The sequence below is a fragment of the Sus scrofa genome, chromosome 9, assembly GCF_000003025.6.
Source record: "Sus scrofa isolate TJ Tabasco breed Duroc chromosome 9, Sscrofa11.1, whole genome shotgun sequence".
Taxonomy (NCBI): Eukaryota; Metazoa; Chordata; class Mammalia; order Artiodactyla; family Suidae; genus Sus; species Sus scrofa.
The window spans coordinates 138,395,961-138,420,543 of NC_010451.4; the positions used below are offsets into that span (position 1 = coordinate 138,395,961).

At 41.0% G+C, this 24,583-nt stretch overlaps 1 long non-coding RNA gene across 1 annotated transcript; it reads left to right on the top strand.

Moving 5' to 3' along the window:
* On the top strand, nucleotides 18,592–23,794 carry LOC110255551. Its single transcript, XR_002336097.1, has 3 exons — nucleotides 18,592–18,861; nucleotides 19,683–19,788; nucleotides 20,921–23,794. It is a non-coding gene; the product is annotated as an uncharacterized LOC110255551 (long non-coding RNA).

Sequence of the window (24,583 nt, forward strand, 5' to 3'; positions counted from 1 at the left end):
AGCCTCAGGAGAGTTCGGTCCTGCGGACCCCTCGGTCTTGGACATCGAGCCAACGGGCTGTGCCTCCCTGCCTCTCTGGGAGCAAACGAGTATCATCAGGCTGTGATCCCCAGAGGAGTACATCGGATGAGCGGTGAGTGGGAATGTCCTTACTGCTGTAACCCTGCGATCGTACAGCAGGAGCTGACGGAAAGGCGACCAAATCTGAGCGCGGCTCTGATCGGACTCCTCGAAATCGAGTCACTTCGTCGCGGTCGCCGTGGGAACAAAGCCCCGAGGCGTCACTGCGGCAGCGGGAGTGCCCGGATCCGCATGCACGAGAATGCACTCCAGGTGGCAGCCGGCTCTCCGGGTGGTTGCATGGGGTTCCTCGCGGAGGCCTCCCCATGACTGTGGGTCGCGGGGCTGCGAATCAAGGGACTGAATTACCTGCTTCGCAGGCTAGACTATCACGGGGACGTTTCGGAGCCTCTTCTGACCCCTTCAGATGCTTCGGAGTTACGGTGCCATCCCAAATCATCGGGCCCTTAGGGATCCAAGCTGCTGGGTGTCAGGGGCACAGCTTTCTCCCAGTTCTCCCCTGGCAGCCCTCGCTTTTATAAGCAAGGCAAACTATCGTGACTCATGATTTCCTTGAATTTTATCTCCCTTTAAATGGCAAATAAGAACGTAATAAATCAGAACCCAGGCTTCAAACATAAGAATGTGAGACTATTATTTTAGATTTTTTCCCCATAAAATAATGTCTGGTGGCCTTAACGCTGTTAAAGTCAGTGATGAAGTCCCTACGTTTTTAAAGCATGTTCTCTGAGTTTTATATTTACTTTTTTATCCTGATATTGTAACTTTTCTCGCCCCGTTTTTGCTATTCCATTTGTCGCAGGGCTTCGCTCATGTCCAGTGTTACTTAGTTTGGTTTTTCACAGCCTTGCTCCCAGAGAAATATCCCTTATGAGACACAATTCAATGATAGCGTTTGTTGTGCAACATCTATAACGAAAATAGAGCCTAAGTCACTACGTTGGCACACGTGTATTCTGCTGAGTGGGAACTTTCACCGTCATCCTTTTTCTGCGTCATCGGCTCTAAAGGTTCCGGGTGCTCTGTTTCCTGTCCGTTTCGTCGTGGTCGTTGCTGCCTCTCCCTTAACAAGCAGGAGGGAAGCAGAACTTGGCATTCAGCCTACGGAGAGATGCAGAGGCGGCCGCGCTGTCTCAAAGGGAGGTCCAGGACCGGGGACTCTACGCATGCTCAGGGGTGGCCCGCGTCCTCCAGGCCGCGGTCGCACACGTTAAGGTGTGCCTGAGCCGGGTGATTTCCAGTCATCACAGGGGGCCTCGGAAACTCAAACACGTGACGTCAGTGTTATGTTTGTGGTATTTTGTGAAAGGAGACATATTTAAAAAACGCAACCAGAAAATGGTGTTTAAAGTAGTTTCAAAATCAGGATAGTTGGAAGCCCCCAATATTTGATGGCCTCAATGTACCCGCTTAATACTAGATGGAGGGAGGTAGACAGTGTCCCTTTTATCATTTATTTACAGGAATAACTTGCAATGGGGCCAAATGGAATCCTAAGTCGTGTGTGTGTGTGTGTGTGTGTGTGTGTGTGTGTTACGGTGAATTATAACTCAGTACGGTCTGTGGCAAAAGTATTGCTAGTTTTATTAGTTTGCATTCTATTATGATTCAGTTGTATTTGAATAACAGCCACAGATAATGAATGACAGTGTGTTACTAAGGCAGTGCGAGTGATACATCTTAGACTACTTTTCGCAGGATACCTGATGTTCAGCTTATAGATGTCATTCCTTCCTGTAGGGACTGTCTGTCAGGTGCATGTGTCAGCGGATCAAATAGCAAAAAAACTCTTTGTTACCGGGAGTGGGTCCCAGACCACTTTGCCTCTAGGCTTTATCGCAACTGGGTTTGCAGGGTTTGTGAGGAAGTTTCCATGTTAACGGTTCCTCAAAGGACAGGGTATGTGGACTCAGTTGTTTCTGTGACAATGTCCTGCGTTAGCTTAGCAGAAACTGCTCGAGGATTCTAACGTGGTTCCCTTGGATCTCTGATTAGATCAAATCCCTTGCTTTTCAATATAGATTTAGAGGATTTCACTACTAAGCTTCAATTCGTAATGCTGCATTTTTTAAAACGTGTTACGGCTCTAAAGCAAACACACCTACATCTGGTTTAGCATTTAATTCAGCCTCCCTTGGTTCTTATATCCTAATATTATTATTCCAAACAATATCACTAACTGAAGTATTGTATTACATATTAAATTATAACACTGTTATACAATGTGTAAACTACATAGGTCAGTATGTATTTTTATTATATTTATAATATTGAAATAATAATCATGTGTATAGGTACATATGTGTATTTGTGTATGTTATATTCTTGTGTAAAAACCCTGGCGTGGAGAAACACAAGACGGAGGTTCTAGTACTAAGATTGGCAGCCATTTGCATGTATTAATATCTGGGATATGGTTTCTTGGTCTTTGATGGGCAGAGTTGCATTGGTCTTCTATTTTGTTCTGTACCAGTGAGATTACTATGGAAAATATGCTTAAAAAGTATAAATTATTATTCAAGTGCACGTAGCGTAATGAAATACCAGAATATTGTTATTTGAATACCATGGATGGCATTGATGAGGTTGAAAGACGTGCTGTAAATTATACAAATCGAATAGGTTCATAGTTGAATTATGCATCGTTGGATAGAGTGTCTCTGTCCTTTGCCAGGAGATAGTCATAGGAAGCTAGTGTGGTCTGTATGTTTTTGATTCAAACCATATATAGTATAAACACTTTTAATAGTAAGATCAACTATTTTTAAAGGCCTAGAGGAGGAACCATGTTTTAACTTATGCTTTAAATGTAATGCCAAGATAGGCATCTGAAGCATTTTTACTGATTTGAAGTATAAAATGGCATCTATATTTGGGTTCAGTGAGACTGTCTTGATTCTTTAATATAACTGTATTTTATAATACTATTATATATAGACAGAGAAAGAGACAAAGACAGATGCAAGTAAATACTCTTGGGACTTGTAAGACACCAACAGAGTTAAGAAATCTTTAAAATGGTTCATGTGGAGTCTAACCCATAATTACCCAGTAATGTTATTTCAGTGTATCCAAAATTAATCAGCAAAGTTCTCAATAATGCCTGCTGATTTCTTTATAAATTCTATCTAGCAATATGACATTTTGGATAAAAACAAAAGAAAAAAATGAACTTGTAAACTTTTTGAAAATGTGGCCATTCTCGATAATTTGAACAAAGAATATACTAGCTTATATTCAGGAGAAAATGATTTTTCTGACCTAGCTAAAATTGGATTTTCCTTTGGTTATTCCACTGTTTACCATCCCACTCCTGTGGTTAGATGCTGATGTGATTTTGAACTAGAGGTTTGCTTACTCTTCTTCAAATTTCTTCGTGTTGTGCCATGCTGTCTCGTAAGTATATATTTAAGTAAACCCAATCCAAAGAGCAAACATCAATATTTCGTTATACTACGAGACTTTCTCTTTGGAAAGTGCAAATCATTACTCATTGGAAGTGCAGTAAAGAGTATTCATGCATGGGCTTTGAAGTCAGATGGGATGGGAAGTGCATCGAAACATCCATATTTTCTGTCTGTGTCAAAGCGCAAATGTCTATAAACTCTCTTAGCCTTCATTTCTCATATCCTCTGAAGTGAGCCTTACTTTTAGTAAACACATTAAGGACTAGAGCATATAAGCTACTTTAATGACAAATGGCTTGGTATATAGTAAAGACTCAAAAAATGACAGCTGGCATTATTTCTATTATTTTAAAAACTATTTTAAAAATATTCTTATTGAGGTAACATTATGTAAGTTTCACATATACCACACTGTATTTCTGGTTTTGAAAATTCTGCAACGTGCTAAACACCTGACAGCATGGATGGACTTTGAGGATATTACGCTAAGTGATATATGTGAGATGGAGAAAAATAAATATATATCTCACTCATCTGTGGAATATAAAAACAAGCCAAAGCAAAATAAATCAACAACCCCATGTATTACGCCATTCGTTGTCAGCCAAGCACATGAAAATGAATTAAATTGTCAGCCAATAATCTTATAATCATTTTATATGAATGAATACAACAAAAAATTCTGAGGTATATGTAAATGCAGACACAACACTAGATGACTATAGAAAATCTAAAACAAAATAAGAGTTCATAGATACTATTTCATTCTTAAAACTGAACATTAACAACATAATACATAATATGGAATTTACACACAATATTCTATTTAAAATGAAAAATATGACTTTAAGCAGAAAATACGACTTTTTAAAAAATTTCATTTCATTAAGTTTTATTGGACTATAGTTGATTTACAATGTTGTATTAGTTTCTGGTGTACAGCAAAGTGATCCAGTTATATATATCATGTATATGTATATATTATATATATATATATATATCTCCATTTTTTTCAGAATTTTCCCATATAGTTTATTATAGAATATTGAGTATGGTTCCTTGTGCCACACAGTAAGTCCTTGTTAGTTATCTATTATCTATAATAGAGCGTACATGTGAAGCCAAACTCTTAATTTATCCCTTTCTTTAAATTGAAAAAGATCCATAACTTCTAAAGGCATTTAAAAAACACATATGATACCTGGAAAGGATTTAAATAAAGACTATGTAAACAAAACAAAAATATATGTAATATAAAATACAGAATGAATCAAATCATACTATACTCATTGATATCAGACAAAATATATTTTAATATATTCAAGGAGTAGAAAGTACTGTTAACATAGGCAAGGGAAAGAGATAATAAATAACCCCAGAAGAGACCATTCCTGGAATGGTAGATTAAGGACCTTTAAAAAATGCATTTCTCCACCAAAGGAATGAATACAGTGGCCAAAACACAGTGAATTTTAGAGTTCAAAATTTTAAAACTCTAAATTAACCAAAAACTTGCATCAATCTGAGGGGAGTTTATTGAAGAAAAACAGTAGATTTTAGTAAGAAAAGTGAGTTTTGAGACCTTGTTGATGCAACTCACTTCATTCCATCTTTCCCCAGCTCAGTGGTAGATTTGAGAATCAGTAGCCTCCCAATCAAGGTAGTAAGGAAAAACCAATCACCTCCACTGGAGAGACTGAATGAATTTGGAAATTCTGCAAGGCCATTTCCAGAATATTGTCACTATATTACTACATTGTCAGCTGCCTAGAAACCTTTTACTCAGGGTTGTTATTATTTTACCTGACTCAAGGGCTCCGTCAAAGTGCACAACTTTCACCTTGGGGTCCTTTTTAAAAACATCAATGGCAACTGTCTAACATGACAGCTGCCTCAGGAGGTAATAAGAATTGAAATAATAAAAAGGTTATTTAAAAAAAAATAAAAGCAAGAGCTAAGGGATGATTCAAAATTCATAGGAAGTTTAAAAAAAAAAACTATAAAATAACTCTTGGGCTATAGAAGACCTCTCATATGTACTGGGCTCTGTACATGTTGAAGAAAAATCTAAGAAGGCCCTAGTCTCTCACATCAGGCAGAATCTGGGGCTCAGCCCAAACTGGAAGCAAAAGCTTAGGTAGAAATAAATGCCTGCAAAGCATTAAAGATGTGCCCCAAACACACAAACAGACCCTCAACACAGACTGGGAGACTTATTGGTTCTAGTATTTTAGGAAATCTTTATCTAATTATTAGCTGACCAATGGGCTAATCAAAAAGAGATTTCAGAGCAAATATACAACAAAAAATACAGAATTTACATGATCTGTTCAGAAAGGTCACTAAACAGCAAAAACAAACAAACAAAAAACAAAAGCAGAAGCAAGAACAAAAAATAGCAACAGCAATACACAGCAACAGAAGCAAATATGGTGGGGATTTTATTTCCAGAATTGACATATTATATAATTTTAATGTTCTATTTTCAACATATGAACAGCAAAACTATGACAACATGCAAAGAAACAAGAAATATATGGGTTATAGATTGGAGAGAGAAAACAGTCTGTAGGAGCAGTTCCTGATGGAGCTCAGCATTTGAACTTAATAAATAAATACTTTTAATCATATAGTTTAATAAGTATGTTCAAACTGAAAGCAATCATGTCCAAAGAATTGTAGAAAAGTTTGAGAATAAACTTTCTCCAAATAAAGGGTATGAGCAATAATATAAAATTCAGAAAAATAGCAAAAGAAACTCTTGAGTTGAAAAGTACAGTATCTGAAATGAAAAGTCTATTAAAGGAGAACAACACCAGATCTGAGCTGGCAGAAGACAGTATAAAATAATTGATTGGGCAATTGAGATGATCCAGTCTGAAAAACATAAAGAAAACTATAATGAAGTATTAACAGTACCTCATAGAACTATGAGAAACCCAAAAGCATAATTACACACAAAATGGGAGTCCCAGGGAAGATAAAGAGAGGGGACAAAAATAATACTTAAAGAATTTTTTTTCAAATTAGTGAAAAACACTAACTTATCTCTCCAAGAAACACAACATACTCCAAACAGGATAAACTCAGAGATTCATGACTAGAGACATTATAAGAAACTATTTAAAGCCAAGGATAAGTAATCTTTAAGAAAAAAAGATTAATATAAAAATGAAGCAAAAGAAATTAATATAAAAAATAATCAAGCAAAAAGCACAGAATGAACTGACCACATACAAGGGATACTCAGTAAGACAGCTGAATTATGTCATCAGTAATTATGGAGGACACGAGCTGGTGGCGAGATATATTCAAACTGCTAAAATGAAATCTAACAGAAAAATTTTATACCCTGTAAAACTGTCTTTCAAAAATGAAGATGATTTAAGGCATTCCCTGATAAACATCAATTGACAGAATTAATTGCTGGCAGATATGCTTTGCAAGTGATACTAAAGGATTCTTCAATTTTAAATTAGAGTACAGTAGACAGCAACTGGACACTACATGGATAAATAAAAGCCACTGTCAAGCATAACTCTATAACTAAATATAAAAGTGTATGTGCATTCAGTTGTAATTATTTCCCTCAATACAATATAAAAAGCTTCGTAATGCAGTAACGATCTATGTCAGTGAGCTTATGGTAGATAAGATATAACTTATGACAATAATGTCACAAAACAAAAAAGGAGGAAAGAAGCCGTCACGTTGGAAGAAGTTTTTGTGTGCTTTTGAAACTGTAACTAATGTGAGCTATACTGGTTTAGTTTAGGATATTTATTTTAATCCCGAGGGCAACTGTTAAGAAATTATGTGGGAGTTCCCATCGTGGCACAGTGGTTGGCGAATCCGACTGGGAGCCATGAGGTTGCGGGTTCGGTCCCTGCCCTTGCTCAGTGGGTTAACGATCCGGCGTTGCCGTGAGCTGTGGTGTAGGTTGCAGACGCGGCTCGGATCCCGCGTTGCTGTGGCTCTGGCGTAGGCCGGTGGCTGCAGCTCCGATTCGGCCCCTAGCCTGGGGACCTCCACATGCCGCGGGAGCGGCCCAAGAAATAGCAACAACAACAACAACAACAACAAAAGACCAGAAAAAAAAAAAAAAAAGAAATTATGTGAAAATATAGGAAAATAACAAAAAAAGGGATTAAAACGTCACCGTAGAAAATAGCTCACACAAAAACACGGAGTAGAAGTGTACAAGTCAATATGAGACATAAGGCATGAAAAATAAATTGCAAATGCCCTCCCGTAGCAATAATCGCATGAAATGCAAATGTATTAAACTATAATGATACTGCATTCTATCCACCAGTATGAGTTAAAAAAAAAAAAAAAGACTAGGGTGTTGATGAGGGCAAGAGAAATTAGAAACCACACACATTGCTGATGGGAATGTACAATAGAACAGCTACTGTGGAAAACAATTTATCAGGTTCCTCAAAAGTTAAATGGAATTACCACATTATCCAGCAATTACAATTCTAATTTTGCTCAGAAGAATTGAAAACATGTGTTCAAATAAACTCGTATAGGAGTTTTCATAGCAGCATTATTCGTAATGCCTGAAAGTGGATATCATCAAATGTCCATCACCTGATGAAAAAATAAACAAAAAGCGGGATATCCATACAATGGAATAGTATTCAGAGATAAAAAGGAACAATGTCCTGATATGTGCCCCATTAGGGATGAAACTTGAAACCTAAACTAAGCTTTTTAAAAAAAGATGATATATTGCAATAACCCATTTTTGTGAAAGATCCAGATTAGACAAATCAAGAGAACAGAAGTAAATTTGGGTGCGTGTGTAGGGCTATAGGAAGAATGGAGAGAGAATGACTATGTAATGGGCAGGGTGTGTGTGTCAGAGAGATGAAAATACTCCAGAACTAGGTAGTCAGGATGAGTCCACAGTCTTGCGGCTGTGCTAACTGCTGCTGGAATAGAACTTTAAAATGGATAAAATGGTAAATTTTCTAAGTATCTTGCGACAACAGTGTAAAAAGATGAAAGACTGTAGCCAAAAGACTGAGATTGTCAGAATGCTTCAAACATCACGATACACCTAGATGCTGTCTCAATGAGACATTTTAAAATGAAAGACACAAATGGGTTAATATTTAAAAGGATGGAAAAATATACCACGAAAACAGTAATCAAAAAGTGTTGGCACATCTATGCTACTAACAGACAAAACAGAGTTTAAAACAGATGTTACCAGCAAGAAAATGTTATGTTTTAAAATGATAAAATTATTAATTTACCACAAAGATGTAAGAGGTATAAAAATAAATGCATCTCAATATAGAGCCCTAAATTACATGAGGCAAAAACTGATAAAGCTGAAGGGGGAAACAGGCCATAACTATAATAGTTGGTTACATCATAAGTAGCATTCAATAATGAATAGAAAAAAAATAGATAAACTATCAACACAGAAATAGAACACCTTAACATAAAACAGTGCTAAACCAAGGAGACCTAAAGATGTTTTAAAATACCAAAAAACCAAATCCTAAACCCAGATGGGGTGGTTCACCGGTGAATTCTAGCTAATACTCAGCAAAAAATGAACATCAATCTGTCAAACTATTTCCCCAAATAGAAGCTGAGTGACTATTTCCCAGCTCTCTTTATTAAGCCCATGCTACCATAATTCAAAAATACACTCAGTGCACCAATATTTACACAAAGAGAAATAGACTCTCTGAATATCCCCATATATATTGAGTAAATGGAATCACTAATGGCTTCCTAAGCAGAAAGTGTCAGTCCAGATGGGTTGGCTTTTGAATTCTACCAAACACTTAAGAAATAAAGCATGCCAATTCTCTAGAATCTTTCCCAGAATGTAGAAGTAGAGGAAATAGTTCCTGACTTATTCTATGATACCAGCGTTATCATACATTACAAGAAAAAATACATAAATCAGCATGTCACATGAACATAGATACAAAACACTAAAAAACATAGGTAAATCAAGTTCAACAGTCTATAAAAAGAGTTATACAACATGTTCAAGATGGATTTATTCCAGGTAATTGTGACTGGTTCGGCATTCACAAATCAATCACATATTCTCTCTTATTAACAGGGTAAAGAGGAAAAGCATAAAATCATATCAATAAGTGCAGAGAAAGCATTTGAGAAAGTCCAACTCCAGTTGATGCTAACACCTCTCGGTAACGTAGGATTAGAGGAAGATTTCCTCGACCTGAAAATGAGCGTTTCCCCAAAACGGCTAGTGGTGAGACACTGGACGGTCCCCCCTGAGACGGGAAGAGGACAAGAGGTCACCGCTCACGTGTCTGTTAAAGCGCAAGTGGAAGTCAAAAGACAAGAACGCCGTTAAGTCATTAGGCCACGTGCCATTACGTCATAAGTCATTAAGACCAGAAAACACAAAAAAGCTATACAAAGAAGGAAAACTCAAACCATCTTTTTTTTTTTTCACAGAATACATGACTGTGTAGAAAGTCCCAAAGAATATACCAAAAAGCTCCTGGAACTACTTGGCAATTTTACAATTGTTGAAAGATAAAAGGTTAGTATACCAAAGTCAATTTCTTCTATGTATGCCAGCAATGAACAATTATAATTTGAAATTAAAACACATTAGTATCCACCAAATTAAAAAAGGAATTTAATTTTTAATTTTTTGTTTGTTTGTTTTGCTTTTTTAGGGCTGCATCTGCAGCATGTGGCGGTTCCCAGGCTAGGGGTCAAATGGGAGCTGCAGCTGCCGGCAGACACCACAGCCACAGCAACATGGGATCTGAACCGCACCTGCAATCCACAGCACAGCTCACGCCAACGCCAGATTCTTAACCCACTGAGCGAGGCCAGGGATTGAACCTGCATCCTCATGGATACTAGTCAGATTTGTTTCCACTGAGCCACAACCAAAACTCCAAAGTTCGAACATTTTAATGATGAGCTCAGAACAGACCTAAATAAATGGGAAGGTAATATAGGATCATGGACTGTGAGATTCAATAGAGCTAAGGTGTCAACTCCAGCCACTTAACCTATAGATTGAATGCAATTTCAAACAAATTCCTAGAAGCTATTTTGTAGATACTGAACAACTAATTCTGAAATATACAGGGAATGGCAAGTGTCCCAGATTAGCCAGCACAACAGGGAAGAACCACAAAGTTGTATTTCCCCCTATTTTAAGATTTTCCCATAAGGCCACAGTACTGAGCACAGAACAGTCCCTGTGAAAGAACAGACACCTAGCACTCTGGGACAGACAGAGAGCCTGGCGACAGTCACACCAAGTAAACAGCTATGTGACAAATGAGCAAAATCATTTTGACAAAGATTGTGTTCTCAGATGGTGCTAAAGACAATTTGGAATTCCATCTGCAAAAGAATACATAAATGAGCCCAGATTCACACTTTGTATTTCTCACAAAGATAAATCATTCAGGTAAATATAAAGTGCAAAATTAAAAAAATCTGGTGGAAAGGAGAAAATATTTGATGCTTTAGGTTGAGTAATGAATTGCATGCAAAACACTGAAAGCGCTATTCATGAAGAAATCATTTCTTAGTCTTATTAAAATGAAATCCTTCTACACCACAAAAGAGTGATAGAGTAAGAGAAATAATTTGCAAAACACATATGCGATAAAACACTTGAATATAAAATATATTTTTTCCAAGTCATCACTGAGAACCTAAGGAAATTTTAAAGATAGGGACAAGCCTTGAACAGACACCTTACCAAGGGGGTGATACACATGGCAAACGAGCATCTGAAAGGATGCACAACCTCATTTGTCATGAAGATATTGGAAAAATAAACAGCAAGATACAATTAGGCACCTATTAGAATGGCTACAATCCAAAGCTTAATACCAATTGCTGACAAGGATCCAGAGTAATAGGAACTCCTGTTGCTGCTGGAATGCAGATTGGCACAGCCGCTGTGGAAGACAGCTGGCAATCTCTCACAACGATGAAGATGGACTTGCCGTGAGAGGCATCAACTGATTTCCTAGATAGCTACCCAACTGATTTGAAAATGTATGCCCAAAATGTGCATGCAAATGATTATGGCTACTTTATCCATAATTACCACTTCTGTAAGAAGCCTTTCAAAAGAAAAAGAAAAGAAACTTCAGCAAAATCATGCAATGGAATATTTGTCAGCAATGACAATGAAATAAGCTATCAGTCCAAGAAAAGATAACATCATAAGTGCATATTGTTAAATAAAAACAAAAACAAAAACAAAACAGTCTGCTAAGGTTTTAAGGGGTCAGGCAAGGGTTAAAGAGAAGTGACATTTTTCAAAATACCTGACTGACTCTCTGCAAACCTGCTAAACTCATGGAAGAAAAGTCAAGTTGAGAAACGGTCGCAGCCAAGTAGAGCCGGAGATGAGACTACTTACTGTATGTGGTACCAGCACCGACGAGATCCAAGAGAAATCCGGAAAGATCTGACCCTGTAACAGCCGTGCTCACTGACGCTCTGTACTGAGAGGTGAAAGGCCGGTGAACAGGGGAACTCGGGCGGACCATCCTCGGCTCCCGCCTCTCCTCTCACTGACGAGCCTATTCTCCATGAGTCTAGGGCCCCGTGTTTACAAAGGAAGGTTTTGATTTGGCTTTTTAGTCCCCACCTGCCCTGTATGGACGTTCCCAGGCTGGGGGTGGAATCAGAGCTGCAGTCGCAGGCCTACACCCCAGCCACAGCCACAGCCACGCGGGATCCAAGCCACACCTGCGACCTACACCACCGCTCACCGCAATGCCGGATCCTTAACCCACTGAGAGGCCAGGGATCGAACCCGCCACCCCATGGCAGGATGTGTGTGCCTTCCAGAAAACCCAACCCGGCACAAGGAGGATGCTCAGCATAGCAAGGGCGGTATTCTGCTATTCGAGATGCTTATTCGGAAGTTAGGAGTACTAGCCTGGAGCTGTAGGAGAAATTTCCTGTGAAATCTGGGTGATTTCATGGAGAAAGCGAAGTCACGGGAATGTGCGCGGGACACACGGTGCATAAACAACCGAAGAGCACAGAGGCGCCAGGGTAGAAACCCCGGAAATACCGACCCGGAGGCAGCGACGGAGGCGTCGGGCAGATGCGGACGAGGGTCCTGGGAGTCTCCGGGGCGGGGCAGGAAGGAAGGGAGCCAGGAGGCAGCGGGCCCGGCGCCGGCGCTGCCCCTGCCACACTCGCGCTGCCAGCAGAGATGGGACGAAAGGCTGCTTGGTGACCGTTGTCATGTGTTCGCCATGTCATTAGAGCCAGCCTAGGGCGACCTCACAGAGGGGTAGTCTCGGGGCCACGGAGAAGCCAGCAGCCCGCAGTTAAACGGGGGGATGTATGGGCAGCTTTTCTAACTTCCTTGAAAGGGACATTTTTCTCTAAGTTTTGAGCCCGGAAAATTCTGGATATGATTAGGAGGCGAGGCGGGGCCAGAAACTACAGGTGAGTGTCGTCCGCATCAAACGAAGGACCCCGAGGAAGGAAAGGGCAGACGGGAGAGTCGCGGCCCAGGGGCGGGGCGGAGGGGGCGCACCTGCCGCGAGAGGGATGCCCTGGCCGCCGCGGACCCTTCCCTGGGGCTCCAGCTGCTGGGCTGACGAACTTTCCTTCGACGAGCTTCAAATCGCTTGCAATCTCTCAGGATTCGTAGTCTCGCTTCCGTAAAACTCTTTGAAGAAATGATCTAGCTATCCGCGAGAGTGGAAGCTGAAATGAAAAGCATAGCATTTGAGGCAGATTTGACGAAAATGCGCATCTGAATTTTTAAATAAATGATATTTTCGTGAAATGGCAGTCGTTTCTCTGGTTAAGTGGGAGAGTTTAATTTCTCCAGAACTATTGCCTATATTTTATAAAAGAAAATGTCACTTGTTCTTCCATTTAGAATGTGTCCTAATATTTTTCGTTAATGTTAGAAGGTATGGGATATAAATTCTGATTAATGGCTATTCATTATACTCTACCTAATAATGAATGCAAAATGAATTTATTTTCTAGCGCTGTATTAATTTTAGTATCACGAAGATATTCTACTGCACTATGTTAGGAATAAATTTGATGGGTTCCCCATAGCATTCTAAAAAGTCTATGTCATAAGTGAGCGCGTGAAGTATTTGCCAAAAGTCTCCTAATGGCATTTTTCACCTTCTCTTGTTCATTGTGCCATGATGAACATAATATGTCTTTTCTACCCTGTCAATGGGTGCTCATAATTCTTTCATAACTGAATCATTTATTCTGAACATATAAATTAAAAAAGCACTGTTGATACAATTTATTTTCACAGTTATTTCTCAAGGTATCATTCGTTGAAGTAGGCTTGGAAAATAACCTAAACTTTATGTAACTGAAGGCTAAATACTTTTTCCCACTATCCCCGCAATTTTTATTCAAAGTGTGCTTACATGTCATCGGTTACAGGGCAATTTGGAGAATACGAGTATGGTTTTCATATTAAAGAGATAATGCTGTTGAAATATCTTTCTGCGGTTTCCACATGCTGTTGGTTTGAACATGTACAGACTTCTTGGACCACATTCTATTTTCTTGGTTATTTCTGTATTTAGTGATTTTGACAGCGGCAAAATTCATATCTGAAGCTGATCTTCTCACTCTTCTGCAATTAGCTTCTTATTTTTATGAGAATATTCATTTTCCTTGATATTTAAAAATGAATATATAGCTAGAACAAATGAAGTATTCTCAATGTAAGATAGCAATTTTTGTTTTTACCATTTCTCCATCAAATTATTGAAATTATTTCATTTGATCATTTGTGAAAGGATCCCATATCAAACCGAAGGTGTGTTAACTGGACTGTCTAAGCTACGTCTGTGCCTGAGAAAGCTGGGAGCATGGATTGGCGTGTTTCAACTGTGAGTGACCAACATTCTATTCAAAAACGCTGATACTCAGAGCAAGAGACAGGGTTTCTTTTTGTTGTTTCTGTTGTTTCCTTTTTATGGCCCCACCTGTGGCGTATGGACCAGGGGTCACATGAGAGCTGCAGCTGCTGGCCTGTCCCCCAGCCACAGCAGCACCAGACCTGAGCCACATCTGTGACCGATACCACCGCTTGTGGCCTCGCCAGATCCTTCGTCCACTGAGCGAGGCCAGGGTTTGAACCCCCATCCTCATGGCAACAGTGTCAGGTCCTTAGCCTGCTGAGCCACGAGGAGAACTCCAAGAGAAAGGGTTCGAATGAATCCACTTATTTAAGGGTCGCAGGGAAGAGGACCTCAGTGCTTCTCAACGGGCGGGTAAGACTGTGCTCCGGACAGCAGGGGCGGTACCGGCCCTCGGGTGGCCTCGGGCACTGGGACAGCATCATCATGGCTGTCACGCGGTGGGGGCCTTCATGGGCCATCAGGCCTCACCGTCCTTTGCGGAGCTGGCGGTAAGACGGAATAGCACCATAAAAAGCTCTATAAAAAGTGAAAGGACACATGCGACACAGCGGTGAAGAGGAAGACTTCAAGAAACTTCTCATAATTTCCAGAACTACTGGGGTTTGCAGTGGTTGAGGCAGGAGCTGTCGTGTTAGTTATGCGGTCGTGAATGCCAGGCCAAGTTTTAGCTGAAGACAGGTGCAGGGGTCCCCCGACGTTCTGTTCTAATGTGTGGTTGCTCCTTTAATGACTGATTCACAAATTGTATATTCCATTTCCATTTACACACTGGGTATTTATCATCTCCCCTCTCTGTCTCTTATGCTCATTCTGTCCGTGTTTTATTCTCATTACCTGTTATTCAGTAAGTTTTGTAAGTTCATCTTCTGTCTCAAGTTGTCTTTAAGTTTGTCTTCTACATTGAGTTCCATTTTATTTTTTGCTCCATTTAGTTTATTTAAACTAATACTATATGATCTATGGCTGTCTCCATTTTGTTGAAATAAGGAAAGCAATGAACAGGTAAAACAATCTACAGACCTTTTAAAAGCGTTATTGTTTTTGCCACTCTGGCTTTAATTTTGATTTTCTTCATTTTATGTGAATAAACACTAATTACTATTTCTTTTTCTCTTTCCTTTTTGCTTCCTAGGGCTGCACATGCAGCATATGGAAGTTCCCAGGCTAGGAGCTGAATCAGAGCTACAGCTGCCAGCCTACACCACAGCCACAGAAATGCCAGGTCCAAGTCACATCTCTGAGCTGCACTACACCGCGTGGAAATGCCAGAACCTTAACCCACTGAGCGAGGCCAGGGATTGAACCCAAATCCTCATGATTACTAGTTGGGTTCATTACCACTGAGCCACAGTGGAAACTCCCTACTATCTCTTTATCTTTTATTCTAACAATATGACAGTTTTCTCCCTGTTTCTCTTACAAATAATAAACTTCTCAGAGAGTAATTTTTGTCTGTGTGTTAGCAATATATAATCATACCTACTTGTTGAAATGATGCTTTAAAAAATTCTGGGCTACTTGGAGTTCCCACTGTGGCACAGTGGGTTAAGAACCTGACTGCGGTGGCTCAGGTTACTGCAGAGGTGTGGGTTTGATTCCCGGCCTGGCACAGTAGGTTAAGGATCTGGTGTTGCTGCAGCTGTGGCATAGGTTGCAGCTGCAGCTCTGACTCAGTCCTTGGCCCAGGCACTTCCTTATGCCATGGGTTCAGCCATAAAGGAAAAAAAAAATTCTAGACTATTCTAACTCCCCTCTAATCTTCCTCTGCTTTCCAGCTACAATGTTTTGTTATTTTTAGCTCTTCCTGACATATTTTTACCTTAGGACTTTTAAAACAAAATTCACTGAAGAATACTTTACGAAGCACATGTTATTGCTAATGAGTTTTGATAAAAGGGTGTAAGCACCCCCGTTAATACATGGGGCACATTCCCAGCCCCGCAGCGAGGGCCCTCCTGCGCTTGGCAAAAGCAGGACGCCTCCGAGCTGTCGGCCCAGGGAGCCCAGCGCTGCTTCTCTCAGTCTCCACATGCCCGGGGAGGATACTGGTTGGCAGTTCTCTCTTTCTCGTCTGGCTTTAGTTCGAATACTCTGCCTGCCTCATGCAGTGGCGTGGAAGTGGCTGCTTTCTGCGGAGTGTTCCGGAAGCATTTGCCCAGACGGGAGGGGACCCTGCTTTCCTGCTCCTGGCCATTTCTTTGCGCCAAGGCTGTGCTTGCAGTTCTGCGGGCAGCGTCCCCGCCGATGCCACCGCTGTCGTCCTGTCCCCTGCGTGCCGGGGGCTGAACGGACTCCCACGTCGGCCCCATTTCCCGCCTCTCTGGGCACGAGCGGCTCCTCTTTCCTCGTAAACCGCGGTCCCGGCTCGAGTTTTCCTGCCGGGACGCCTGCAACAGCGTCTTGGCTGTGCTTCTCGTGCGTTTCTGCAAACACAGGTACCGTTTAAGGACTGCGAAGAGTCCTCCTGGCAGGCGACCCTCCCGCTTTAAAGGCGAAAATCCTGGCCCCGCCTGATTTCCTTGGCAGCGCCCCTGAGCTCGGGCCTCCTGCTCTTCCTCTCTCTCCACACGCTGGGCCCCTTTTCGTCTTTCCTTCTGCTCAGTTCCTTAAAAATACCAATTTCCTCTCCTCTCCAGGCGACAGGGAATTGTTCCCTCCCCCTGGAAGGTGCCTTGTCATTTTGACCGAAAGTTCTATTTTCAGGATGAGCTTGCGTCCTGCTGCTAAGCGTCCCCCCACCCCTGGGTCGGTAGGCATAGGCCCTTATGCCCTGTGCTCATGGAAGTGGGTGATCTGGGGTTTATGTGTATGATGGTTTGGAGGGTGTTTGCTGTCACAGCTTGCCAGCAAACTTCCTAGGAGCCAGAGCTGTTTCTAGTCTCTCACTCCCGTGGCTCCTCGTGGGGGTCCAGGGCTCCCCAGAGGCTGGTCGTTGGGGTCAGTGTCTGAGGATGGAGCTGCGAGGAGATGCTGGCCGCGCTCCCTGGCGGCCCCTGGGACCACCGTGCAGGGGGGAGGCTGGGGGCGGGGGCCGAGGAAAGGCCGAGCTCCGTCCTGAGCTCTTGAGAATGAGGGGTGAGACGCCTCAAAGGACTCGGATGGGAAGACGAGAGAGCTGGGGCTCCCTCCTGAATGGGTCTCTGTCCCCCCCAGGTTAGTTTTACGTACTTGGGAGCTTCGGATAAATGGAAGAATTTAGCAAACACGGTGTCGAGCTTTTTGCATCAGGCTGCTTCTCTTCAAAACAGCATGTCGAGAAACGTCTTTGTGATGTTCTTGCTTTTATAGGTTTAATTTGTTCTCTTTCACTAAGTGAAGTAAAACGTATCATTAAATGTTTCTTCTTTTAACTCCGGTATTTGCATGCATACATTTCCTTTCAGCAAGGATTTCAACTTTACTATTTATTTATTTTATTTTTTCTTTGTCTGGTGCACCTGAGGCACATGGAAGTTCCCGAGCCAGGGATCTAACAGGAGCTGCCCCTGTGACCTGCACCACGGCTGCAGCCACGCTGGCTCCTTAACCCACTGTGTCACCGCAGGAACTCCTCATTTTCACTTTTAAAAAGTATCCACTGTGGTTTTTGCTATAACTCATGAGTTAATTATTAACATACACTTTGGTTTTCAGCTATTTGGGGACCTTTTGATATCCTTGCTGTTCTGTTTTAACCCCATTTGTGCAGAGACCTGTTGTAGCCACTGGCTTTATGACTGAGGCTGTTGTTGTCTTGGTGAATATTTTGTGTGCACGTGATAAACTTGTGTATCCTATAGTTGTTGTGTGTATTGGCCTGTAAATATCCGTGTGATTTGTCTTAGTGTCTTACTCAGCTGTGTCCTCACTGAATCTTGTCCACAGCTGTTGCACGTGTAGCCTTACAGTGTTCCGTATGCTTGCACACTTGCTCACAACTCCATTTATTCCATTATTTTTTCTTCATTTTGAAACTCTTCTATGAGAAACACAACCTTGATGTCCTGATGGATTGACTGTTTCCTGTTGTTAAAACAGCCTCCCTTTATCAGTAGGACACTCCTATCAAATTCTACTGTTTCTCATGTTAGGATAGTCGCACCAGCTCTCCCACTCCTATAATTCGTTTCATATATCATGCTTTTCTCAGCTTGTACTTTTACCTCTTTCCAGGCCTGTATTTAAAGAGCATTTCTTAGACACAGCATACCGTTAGGCCATTTGTTTAACGGGAATCTTTGTCTTGTAATTGCAGTGTTTGGCTCATTTGCATATAACGTGATCATTGGCAGAGTTGTTTACTTTCTGTTTCCTCCTTAATCCATTTTCCTTCAATTTCTGCCTTCTTGTTGCCTCAGCCCAGCAACTGCCCTCAGTTATATCCACCTCCACAGCCTAGGACCTGGGAGGATGACGCAGGGGATGTGGCAGATGTTAAGGAGTCTGATGCGGGATTGTTGCTGCAGACTATCCAGGTAAACCTGAGGCAAGCTCGGTCCTTACAAGAGGTTTGCAGGCAGCGTCAGCCGGAGAGGGCTGTGTGGTGACAGAAGCCGAGCTGGAGGGCTGTGGCCAGTAGCTGAGGGGAGCTGCAGCCTCAGGCTCAGGGGCTCAGAAATCCCGCAGTCCTGCTAATGCTTTGATTTAAAAAAAAAATAATAAAACTTAACATCTTATTTTGACCTCTGACCTCCGGAACTTTTAGAGAGTAAGTCTGTGTTATCTGTAGCTACTAAATCTGTGGTGATTTGTTATAGGGAACTAATACACTTACTGCCTTTTTGGTTTATTGAGCAATTTGAGTATACAAATTAAACTAATTCCTGAATTTTCAGTTATACATCTACTTTTAAGATTTTTTCTAAATATAAATGTGGTTTTTCTTAACTTACCGTAGCCTGCTTTGAACTAATATTGTATCGTTTCATTTAAATCTAAGAAACATCAATGTCCCGTTTTTTTCATTGTCATATATTTTGTGTTTGCATATGTTATGCATCTTACAGTGTTAAAATTTTGCTTTAAATGTTAGTTGTGTATTTTACAGTTGAGAATATAAGAAAAACTTGTTATGTTTATGATATGTTTGTCATTTCATATTTTTATCATTTATTCAGATCCAGATTTTATCATATTTCATTTTCCTTTTACTTAAAAAAATGTACATATAGGTTTTTTAATGCAGATAGTGAACTCTGTCAGTTTTGATTTATCTAAAATGTCTATTTTACTTTTCTTTTTATAAAGACATGTTTTCTGGATAGGGATTTCTGGAATGAAATTTTTTCTCTTTCAGCTCTTTAAACATTTCACTACAGTGAGTTCCCTTTGTGGCGCAGTGGAAATGAAGCCGACCTGTATCCACGAGGATGCAGGTATGACCCCTGGCCTCGCTCAGCAGGGTAAGGATACGATGTTGCCATGAGCTGTGGTGTAGGTTGCAGACAAGGCTTGGAACCTGCATTGCTGTGGCTGGGGTGTAGGCTGGCAGCTATAGCTCTGATTCAGCCTCTAGCTTGGGAACTTCCATATGCCACAGATGCAGCCCTAACAGAAGCAAATAATAATAATAATAATAATGATAAATAAACATTTCACTATATTATTTTCTGGCTCCCATTGTTTCTGAATAGAACATACATGAATTCTATTTATCTAGTGTTCCCTCAAATGCAATGTATATTTTTTTCTCTGATGGCTTTTAAGATTTTTTTCTTGCATGGTAGATTTACAGAAATTTGACTGTGATGTGGCTGGGGAGTCCTCTGTTTCCAACTTAGAATTTACTGGATTTCTTGGACTTTTAGGTCGATTTTTTTTATCAAATTAAAAATTGAAATATCCAGCCATGTTTCCTTCCACTATTTACTTTCGTTCCTCAATCTCTTACTCTCTGGGTCTGGGACTAAAATCACAGCCGTGAAAAACGTTTTTATTTCCCTCACACATAAGAAGGCAGAAAATTCTTAGAAAATAGGTATGTAGACAGGCTGTGTTTGATTTGCCTGAATTTATCTTCAAATAAATTCTCACTGTAAGTAGATGTGCATTTTTACAGCAGGCATTTTCAATAGAGAAAATCAGCGTTCGATAGTTAAGAATAACTTTGAACATTTACTCTTTCTTGGCTGGTGTGTGTGCTTGTGGGATTTGCTCTAGGAAGCTATTTTTGTATCTCTTTCTTGACCTTGATTGTCTGCAGTAGGAAAGGAGACTGAAAGTACTGCGAACATTCATTCTAGTATAATAACCATGTTAAGTAATATACAGAAAAGAAAATTTCCAATTAGCAATGACAGAAGGCTCTCGGATGACGGCAGCAAAGGTAAAGCAGTGAGCCCCTGGGAGCATTGTTTAAAGACTAAATGTTGCCTAATTCCGTTTCTATTTTAGAAATAATGGGTACTGTATTTTTACTGTTTATTTTGGTTAACCCTGAGGCATGCAATTCGAACTGTATATTATTCATCTTTATGATACTAACCATTTCGATCATTCCATTTATTTATGCGTTTCCGCAAATACACTGAACAGCTTGGCAGCGTGATGGGAACAAGGTCAAGAAGACGGGCTGTCTTTGCTGTTTTCACAGCACAGTGAAAAGACCCCAGAGCATCGGACAAGTCCTAAGTCAGCAGATATACCTCTGATCTGAAACGACTCAGAAGTTTTAGGGGAACAGATATACTTTTTTTTCTAGTTACCTTTTCAGTTTTGTCTGCTGTGTCCAGTGGCCATTGTACCTGCTGGACCTTTCCAAATATTGTAGGTTTTCTGCTGATTCTTGGACGTTTCCCAGGATGAAGGAACTGCTCCCTGCGGGTTGTCACGTGGCCCACCACTTCTGCCTTGGAGCGATGAACCCTGTGCTGGGTCCATCGGATGGCTCTGCAGGATGGCTCTTCCGCACTTTCTGGGAGCACCTCTGGCTGGAAGCCTCAGCCACCGGCCATGCAGGGATTGCCTCAGCTGAGCAATGGAACCTCCCCCAGGGCGATGTCCCCATTCAGGATGGCCCGCAGCTCCTGGCCAGACGGTGCTGTTGCTTCACGGCAGCCAAAGGGGCGTCCCTTTGCAAGTCGCCACCTGCTAAGGGCTCCCAAGGTCATCACCACACATCCCTTTGTTATTCTTAATTCCCTCCTACAGGTGTTCATTCCAAATAAGCTTCCCGATACTAATCTCCATCTAAAAAACTGGCTTCCCAGAGGACACAACTTGTGAAACCTTGCAAAGTGCCTGTTATTTGCTCATAATTCTATACTTGTCACTCTGTGTTTTTGAACCTCAACGTATTTGATGTATCTAATATTTTTACTACTTCTTAACTTCATTTTAAATTTCCACTATATAAAGACTTTCTCATTTATGAGATAAGGCTGGAGGGATATAATAAATTAAAAAAAATGAGATTCTGAAACTTCCTAATTGTATCGGACATTGTGTGGCATCAAGTGAACGAATGTAAGCAAAGAGAAAGTCTCTGCCACAGTCCACATGATGTGTGACGGTAAACTGTTGGCACTTTCGATGGGCAGGCTTTATTATGTTCCATCAGGATGTCATGGCTGGAGAGTGAAATAAGGGCTGGTATAAATATCCATAAAATGAAGGATATCATATAGTTTAACAGTAAAATAATTGGAGAACAGCCTAAAAAATAAGCAAGGCATATTTCCTCCTTATTTACAGAATGGAGAAATACCCTAATTAAATATAGTTCTTTGGAACTGGTTTATCCTTCTGCGAATTATACGCAAAATGTCTTCTGCTTAAATGAGAATACAAATTATAACTGGGTATCATATAAAACTAGCACATGCTCTACCAGGACTTGGTCCCATTTGAAAGGGCTCCCAACTGTTTCTGAGGGCTTCCAGTCCGTTGTCACCTCACAGAAAGCTCTGCATGTCCCTTCTCTTACTGTCTGCTTTTATCCTCTGATGTGTAGGTGCTCATGGAACTCCATTCTCCCAGCCGAGAGGTGTGTGCTGCTGAGTACTGTCCATGCACGTGGTGGCCTGAGGAAGTCTCTCCTCGCATCACTTGTCCTTGAAGTTCACTAGTGGAGCTAAAAATCAAACCATCCTTCAAAGCTAAACCTGCCCTTTTAAGCTTGAAATGATTAATTTTTAGTGCCCCCAAATGCTGGTTATTTGCCCCATTTTATGCTGCAGATGTGCTTGAATCCTGTCGAGCTTCCATGCAGCCATGAGCAGCCCCAGTGCACCTGAACCCTCCTAAGATACTCTATCACCAGCCTGGGGTTTTGGCTTTCTTTGGCCAATATAAATTGACAAGAAGCCAGGCAAGACACTCGGACAAGGCTTTCCTGGGGCCCTGGTTGTAGCAGGGTGAAGCGAAAACCAGCGATGCGTTCCTTTGCTCACCTGCTCCCTGAGGCAGGGCAAGCTGGTTCCTTATATCGGGGGAGGGAGGGGCAGGTCCAGGGCTCTGGCCTAGGGGGTCTGCCTACGCCTTCCATGGCGTTGTGTGCGGGGGCATGCGTAGTACCTGCTTTTGCTCTGGACACAGTTTTTTGCTCTGACTCTTCAGAAGGGGCACTAGTCCCTTTTAGTTTTTTTGCCTTGTTGTCTGTAATCTGTCCCCACTGCACATGCAGGCTGTTATTTTTAGCCCCTTATAATTTCTTTGTGTTTTGCTGCTGGAGGAGCTGTTTGTCCAGGTACCAGCGTTGCAGCCCCTGAAGCCAAGGGCCCCAGGTGCCAGGACCCAGCTTCTCTCAAGCAGATTTGAAATTTGTTTCCTTTTATGGCCACCTTGCAAGGAAAACCTCTCTTTGCTGCAAATCTTGGTGTCTCAGCCTTTTGGCTTGCTGTGAACTGACAAAGTCAACCGGTTCTGTAACACTCGGGTTTTACTAACTATGTGAAATTGACAATGGCATGTTTTTGTTGTTTATCCATTAAAATTTCTGTTCTACATAGGAGTTAAAAGGTAGGCTTCCCCTTATACTGAGGTTTCCCCATTCATTCAGGCTAAGCAGTAATCTTTGCTCACAATAGATTCTTAAATTTTCCAAAACTTTAAAGTTCGTTTAGGATACAATTCATGGCTATTGCCCCTGTGGGTAATTTACATGCAATTTAAATAGTAGATACAATTAACAATGAGAACAGAGTGATTGTAAATACAAAGCTAAATAACTCAAATTACACCAATTCAGTCATAACAAAATCACTTGGCATGGCATTTTTAATTTGTTTTACATTTTCTAAGAAGACATTTAAATCCTGCTAAAACCTCTCTTGTAGAAACAAAGTAATGGATAGTATTGTAATTTATGGAGTTTGCTGGAAAATTTTAATGTACAAGGCCTTTATAAATGTATCTTTGGGAGTTCCTGTCATGGCACAGCAGTTAACAAACCTGACTAGCATCCATGAGGACATGGGTTCAATCCCTGGCCTCGCTCAGTAGGTTAAGGATCTGGCATTGCCGTGAGCTGTGGTGTAGGTTGCAGATGTGGCTCAGATCTGGCGTTGCTGTGGCTGTGGTGTAGACTGGCAGCTACAACTCTAATTGGACCCCTAGCCTGGGAATCTCCATATGCCACGGGTACAGCACTAAAAAAAAAAATCAAAAAGACAGAAATAAAGGTATCTTTGTGCTTAATACTTTGCCCTAATATTTGCGTATGTGCTGATCCATGAAAAATAGAATCTTAAAAATAATAGCTAATACAAAGACTCATTCAATTAACTGTGAAAGAGGAAAGGTTGGTAACTGTCTATACCGTGTATATAACAAGAAAATGAGTAAAACATCAATTTTGACCAAGTTCTTGTCATATTTGTAGAATTTAAAACTTAACAGCTATGCTAAGTGTATTATTCATGACTGTGGCAGAGATTGAAATATAAGTGTAATTGTTGCCCATTGTTTAAAAAGTGCTAATATTTTAAAACATATTTTTTTCATTTTTGTACCATGATAGTTCCTTGCATTTTTGTGTTATTATTTTATTATTTTTTCCTTTTTTCTGGCTGCAACTGCAGCATATGGAAGTCCCCAGACGAGGGGTGGAATTGGAACTGCACCTGCTGGCCTGCGCCACAGCCACAGCAATGCCATATCTGAGCTGCATCTGCAAACTTCACTGCAGCTCACAGCAATACTGGATCCTTAACCCACTGCACAGGGCCAGGGATTGAACCTACATCCTCATGGATGCCA